The sequence below is a fragment of the Schistocerca serialis genome, chromosome 7 (genome assembly GCF_023864345.2).
Source record: "Schistocerca serialis cubense isolate TAMUIC-IGC-003099 chromosome 7, iqSchSeri2.2, whole genome shotgun sequence".
In the NCBI taxonomy this organism is placed as follows: Eukaryota; Metazoa; Arthropoda; class Insecta; order Orthoptera; family Acrididae; genus Schistocerca; species Schistocerca serialis.
The window spans coordinates 284,990,451-284,998,047 of record NC_064644.1 but is presented as its reverse complement, the minus strand read 5'-3'; positions in this window follow the sequence as shown (position 1 = coordinate 284,998,047).

Genomic DNA, 7,597 nt, shown 5'->3' with positions numbered 1-7,597 from the left:
AGCTAGCGCCATTCGACGGCCAACACCGCGGTTCCTGGTGTGTCCGCTGTGCCGTGCGTGTGATCATTGTTTGTACAGCCCTCTCGCAGTGTCCGGAGCAAGTATGGTGGGTCTGACACACCGGTGTCAATGTGTTCTTTTTTCCATTTCCAGGAGTGTAGAAGTACTGATTAATTTTATTATACGTTGAATTGACGAAATATAATAGCCGATCCTAATTTCTTAGTGCACTGCTTCGTTAGATATGTGTGGTATCGTCCAGAGATGGCAGCGCTAAGCCAAACTTGGCAAAGGAAACTGATACCGCAGACTATTAGCGGGTGCGCCCCACATTCCACAACAACCAACAGGAGGCACTTCAGAAGACATCCCCTACCTCTCAGCACCCTATGCCTGAGATCAATATACTGTCGAGCATTCAAGAAAATTGAATCAACATTATAGTATATTACCAACGAGTTGTTAAAGTTTCTGTTGAACTTACGCTTTATTAATGTTGAACAATGTACCTCAAGAGAACAGTTTGTTACTTTTTGCATCAAGTGATGCTTTGCTAGCCAATAACAGTTGTAAGCTACCCAGTGTTCCTGCGGACAAGATGTGCGTGAAAGTTAAGTACATTTTTTCATTCATTATTGCAATAAAATGAACTAATGTTTCATGAGTTATTCTGGTCTACCACAGCGGATGTCGTGAAAAACATTAGAGTCCAAGCTCCTAGTTCTCCCAAGATGTTCGGAATATCTAAAGTCCACTAAGGAAATATTCCATTGTGATCAACTGTTTGCGCTATTGATTGTCCTACCTACAGGCTAGCCAAATATTTAACTACGTTGATGACTCCGATAGTTTGCCGCTGCAAACTTTACATGAAAAATTCTCAGGCATTCATTAAGAAAATTGAACAGATGAAAGTTGGCCCAAACGACTTATAGCCAGCCTGGATGTGGACTCACTATTTACAAAAGTTCCTGTGGCAGACACGTTGAAACTATTAGCACAGCATTTTTCTCTTGAAACGATAAGGTTGATCCGAAATATGATGACGACCACGTGTTTCTTGTATAGCGGTAACTTTTATAAAACGACGGGTATAATGGCTATGGGTTCTCCGTAGTCATCATAAATGGTCAGCATTTTTATTGAACATTTTGAGGAGCATGGATTAAATTTGGCTTCCCTTCGTCCATCTTCACTTCATAGCTACGTTGACCACAGGTTTATTGTCAGACCACACGGCGTAGCAGCCGTTGAGCACTTCCAGGAACATATGAACACCATGCATCTAAGTACCCAAGTCACAGAGGATACAAACGTATAAATCTCAAAATATCACGTATGATCTGGGAAGCTCGTTTACCTACCTGCACAAGAGTGGAAATAATACGTTGATACGCTCGTTGCTTAGGAACGCTGACCCTAACAACAACCATTGTCGCTTATCTCTTTTGCCAGTCATATAAATTCTTATTTCTAAAGTTTATAAAGGGTTTTAAACACAGACTGAGAACTTGATTGCTGACAGGCACGATTCATGTACAGTCAGTCATACGTAGTGTGGTATCACGTAATCGATACCATCCTTCAGTGCATGAAGGTTGGTAGCAGAATGGCAAGTTTCCGTCTGATGCCCACAGTAGTCGCTTTGGTGCTGATGGATCCAGTGGTGCGCGTCTACTGAGCCATACTGCCACCATCTCTGTACTGTGAGCGCCCTTTGCGTATAGAATGGCCGGCGGTACCTGATCAGCCCACTTGGGCTAGTAGTCACTACACTAAGACCCCTTCATTCATGCTTCATCCTTGTTGACAATGAGGCAGCTGCACTTCATGCCTTGTTGCCATGTTTAAATTAGCCTTCTTACACTTGGAAAAATATAAGTTAAGTATATCTTCTATTTGTTATTTTAACTTTTTCATTAATCGTTTCTGCTCATGACAAGCATTTCTACGGCAGTTGCCGTACCACTCTGTAGCCAACATATCCTTACCATTTTGTATGGAGTCATACATAACACACAGAGATGGAACCAGAAGACGATGTTAACGATCAATGGGTGTAACGGCAGGATTTCCGTCTTCAAGAATCCCTCTGAGTGTATTGATCGACAGACCGATTTTGACACAACGTACTGCTGAAATGCCACAGGAAGACTGGGGAACTAATGCCAGTCAGTTACACTTACGACTGTGGGCGCTTATGAATAGCGAAAATCTTTCCAGTTAGGCGACTCTACCGCATTTCGGAGTCAACCTGCCATTCATGCCATACGAATTTATTTATTTATACGTCTAGATAATATGAAAATGGACAGTAGTGAATAAGGGTTGCGTATTGACGTTCATGAATATTTATAAGAGATAAGTCGGAATTTCACCTAACTGAGGCCTTCTCAAATAATGGTCAACGGTTCGACCAGGGATACGCATAAAGGAAATTTTCGTTTAGAATAAAGTGATTAATTTCTGTAAGTTATAGAAAGTGAAAGGTAATTTCAGTGCAAACCGAGCACCACTGAATGACTGAATTTACTTTATTCTGCCACTGTATATTTTAATATAATCATCGTAAATATGAGGACACATTATTTCGCACATCTGTAGTTGACTCGAATAAAGCGAGCCGACTTAAGTGTATCATAGTTGATCACACACTTACGATCACATACGTTACTTTTTCTCTTTTAAAACCATTTTCTGGAACAGACAGACATTATGATCGAAGACTACTAAGTAACTCACAATGGGTCGATCGCGCGCATAACAGATATGGAACTTAAAGAAGACATTACCGCTCCGCTTATGACTTCGTCAACCTGTCCACGGTTTCCAACATTCTAGAAGTGAGCCTGGAGAGAAAGACCAGACAACTAATATGTTATACACTTATAAACACCATTTATTGCAGAATCTCTAAGCCTTTTTGCATGTATGGGAGTGTTAGACACGTGGAGTATTTCTTCCACCCTGGAATTTTTCTTCCAGTGCTCTCATGTAGTAGATACGTACAAGATTTGGAATCAGGGTCTCTGATATGTCAAGGATGCGCTCACCCCTAAATTTTTACACAACAATGGGCAACCAATGTTCTTTAGAAGCACCCAACAGATGCATGTGAACCTTTCGAAAGCTAGTGCAACACTCTGCACTTTCAACTTCGTGTTAGAATCGGTTGAGAATCATTTCTTGTATATGAGGTTCGTTCTAGAGCATTCCTCGTCGCCTGGCTTAAATCCTACTGAGAAATTGGAATGCCACCATGTGGAACGCCATTGTTCAATAGCCAAGCCAGTTTTGTGAATTGGAATGGATGTTTATTTGACTGCGATTAAGTGTCTGGCGGCATAAAGTGTGTGCTACATACTGCAGTGTAAAGATATTTAACGTAAATACTCAACTGCATAGAATTCGTGGTGGTCATTAGGCGCTGGTGTGCAACAACCATGAGACGCAGCTCGTACAGAAACTAAAGCTATATATATAAGTATGTCATCACATTAACATTCGACCAAAATAAAGTTTACTCATAGATCTGCAAATGAGTCCCAAACTATTACACGCCGTACCCAATGCTGGTTTTTGTCCCAGTGTTTCTTGTTGTGAAGCCCCTGCATTAAGGTTTTCAGTCAGAACCTGCGGTTCTGCTACCCGAACTACAGGATTTAAGACAGGGATATCGGCAGATAAGAATCCAGTTGCACCTGAAATAAGAAAAATTAAATATAAATTTTAATTTTATTAAAAATGATAACATACTTTTCCTAATGTTCAGAAAATCTCACGAACCTGCTTTCGGCTTCTCAGGCCACTTTCAGTTGACAACTGAATGTCGCAAACATCGATAAATTTGACGTGCGACGTAACACAGATATTATTAGTACAGGAGATACAAAAATGTCAGGTTGTTTACATTGGAAAACGTTACAGTCTCTGTCACATAAAATTAAAGACATTAAAAAAATGTAGGTAAATAAAATAATCATGTATAGGTAAATCTATAACTGACAAGCAATTAGTTGAATCCACTATCCGCAATGAAAAATTAATTGAACAATGGGAAAAATACAGATTGCCGCTGATCATTCAATACTGTATTCCTTGACTTGTATTTCCAACAGTGCAATGATGTGTAATATGAATTTTTACATTCTATCAAGAAAAACAGAGAGATGAACCTAGAGGATACACTGAAAATAAACAAACACATGGCGCACAATGCCACATGTTGTCACCTGAAGGTGGTTTGAAAGAAAAAATGCATTTCCTGTCCAAATGAGTATAATGTAATAGAACATTAGAAATATTCATCCCTAATTTTGATTTATTATCATGTTCTGACAAGCACCAAGAGATATTTAAGTTATTAAATATTAATTGCTGAATCCTTTGAATCAAGAGACAATGTGCAAGCAGCGCTAAGCATTTTGATAAATTCTCAGAAATTTGCTGCATTTAACATTGGGAAATCGACAGCAAGTTTCTGTTCGATGTCTGGTAGATAGGTTCTTATGACAGCCTCTCTGATACTCTATTCTGCCTTTAAAATTAGGTTCTCATACTATTAAAGTAATTCTTTCCACATCAAAAAAGATTACATGGACTTGAAAGAAACGTATATGTATAAATGACTATCGGAGAAATTGATGAGCGAATCTTGATTTTATAGCGATATGCAAAAGAAAATTATAACGGCCATAGAAGATTTATTAAACTATACACTCGAACTAATCTGCTAAGCTGTTATAAACACATCAGGAGTAATGTTCCTTGGTGATGTTACACTAAAGACGTTGGACAATTTTCCAGTATAACCATTCAGTTACCAGCTACTCAACAACATAGTTGTTTCAACTGAAGCACTACATGCGTCACAGTCCACATAGTTGCTGGAGGGCAGTATAAAATTACAGGCATTGGAGAAAAGGAAAGAAACTTGGAAAAAAAGGTAGGAAACATTGTTTGGGAAATAGAATTTTTATGATGAGGAGTGGAGTTCACCACTGAAAGTAAATTTATAACTTCTGCTCAAAATTGGCTGGTTAGTAAAAGCTAAGAAAGAGTTATTAGACTTGAACTTAACATAAGGAAACATAATACATCTCACAGCCTATGGAACACTAATACCGATGAGCAGATTCATGGACACGGCTGCAAAAAGAGAGGCGAAAAGTAACTAGAAGAACGGTAAAAATATCTTGATGAGATTTCGGGAGGAATAGAAGGCTGCTACCGTCAAGCTGAATGGCAACCAGAACTCTCGTTATTCGAAGAAAATAAGTAAATAAATAGAAATAAAATATCTCACTATTCTGACACGTAGATTCCCAGAAAAATGACACCATATTAAATGTGAATTAATTTAAACTCTAACACCGCTAGCCGGATCATGCAGGTCACCGCATGATGACAGCATAACCGCTGCAATCACTGCAAGTAGATGTTTCAACGTTACTCCACTTATCAGCACACAGAAAGTTTGTACAATCACCATTGGACAACCAGCGGATATTTGGGCTGCCACTTCAGTATTACGACAGAGTGATAACGTGAATGCTGAGATGGTCTACAAAAGAATACTCCTCATAAGTTTAGCGTCTTTGATCCATAATCGAATCTTTCTCGGTCCCGGGCTCGAATTCCACCGCTACTTAATTGTGTATTAATAACCAGCATTGTCGGCCAAAGACTTTCCTCTATTTACCAATCCATTGTTCATGGTAGAAGAGGTCAAGTCTACAAACGTTCTCTTCTCAGTCTTCGTGCTGTATCACGGAAACGTGTTTTTCGTATTTGCTAATTACCAGTTAAAGGTAAAACTCCAAAGGACATGCGTGAAACAAATCCAAGCACAATTAAAATTTCGGAAAATGTAATAAATTTAATAAAGACTCACATTACATCCTACCCACTCAAAGAAAATTATTATGCCGGTCAGGAAATGAAACACCTAGATGCACCCTTGGATCTGAAAACTACGCACGAAATATTCCTTACAAAGCATCCAGAAGTAAATGTGAAATACGACTTCTATGGCAATCATATTCGTGACAATTATAAATTCCCTTTCGGTCGTTCCCAAACTGATGTACGTGGCAAATGTGAGGAACTTCAGGCTAAGTTAAAATGTCCGTATATCTTCGACAGTAGTAAAAGAGCTGCACAACTTGAGTTGAATATTCACAAGTGGCGCAGCAGGGCATTTTACAAATTCGTTAAAATAACTGAGCAAGAATGTATGATCAGGGATGACACTGTTGGACTAGCTTTCGACTTCATGCAAAACTTGCCTCTGCTATACATACCAATGCAGGAAACATCCCAGTTACGTTAGCTGTGAGTTCACTACTTCTGCATTTGTGATATAAACTCCTGGCGTTCCACGGTGTGCCTGCATCATGAAGGTGAAGCGAAAAAAATGAAGTCTCTTCATACCTGTACCACTATATTGAAAACTATGTATCGTAGAATGTCACAGAAGTACACCTGTTCTCAGACTGAGCAACTGGTTAAAATAAGAATAATACCGTAGTAAGGATGTGCCTTGCATTGACAAACACTGAAAAATTTTAAAAATCACTCACAAACTTCCGGAAAATGGTCACTCTTTTCTCCCTTGTGACCGTGTATTTGGAGCACTGAAGAGACAAATACGGAAATGTGACGGAGTTTTCACTCCGAAAGAATAGGTGGAAATCATAGCAAACAGTATTTATGAAGCTGCAGTCGTTATGGTGGCAAGTGAAGACATAATGGTCTTTGACACGTGGTGGTCTCGTCACTACAACAACAAAAAAACGCAGTCTACGGAAATTGCACATCTCAAGACGCCTCGTCAAGTAAAACAAAATTTTTCTGTTGCAATGTTCAAAGAATATCGTTATGAAATAACGAAACTGAGTCGTGAGTGCCAACTCTCTCATAAACCGTTGCGTCAGTAACTCCTTTAATCTGGCAAAAACTAAACTTGCTTCGTTTCAAATTGGGTTGCAAAGCATATGTGAAGTGAAAGGTTAGAATGAATAAAAAAACTGAAGAGATTCAGAAACTGGTTAAGTACATCCATGAAGACGGTGAGATTTTTATATGAGGAGATATTGCAATGACCGATTACGATTTATAACTCACTATGATAAATTATGAACTATGCAGAACTTTGAATTCTATGTAGTTGTTTTCATGTCCAATAGAAGATCTAGTTAATCAATAAATTTGAGGTTTAGGCCAGAAATATGTAATTTTCAGTTTGTTATACTCACGAAAAGTGCTAAATTCCGTTGTGAACTGGAGAAAAGAACTGTCATAAATTTTCAATTTTTTTTCTGAAGACACTTTTTAGAATACATGGAAACTATTTTCATTCACAGCATGTATGGTTAGCGTGCAACAAATGTCGAAAATTTCACTATTATCTGTCAATTAGTTTAACAATAAGACAATTTCTTGTCTCTCCTGAAATGTAAGGAAAAGTGATATAGTTCCTTTCTTCATCGACCGATTCAATTCTAATGGTATCCGAATGATATATTCCATCGCTACTGACGCCAGAGATTAGCCATTAGATGAAAGATGCGAAATTTAAAAGAGGATGCACGAAATG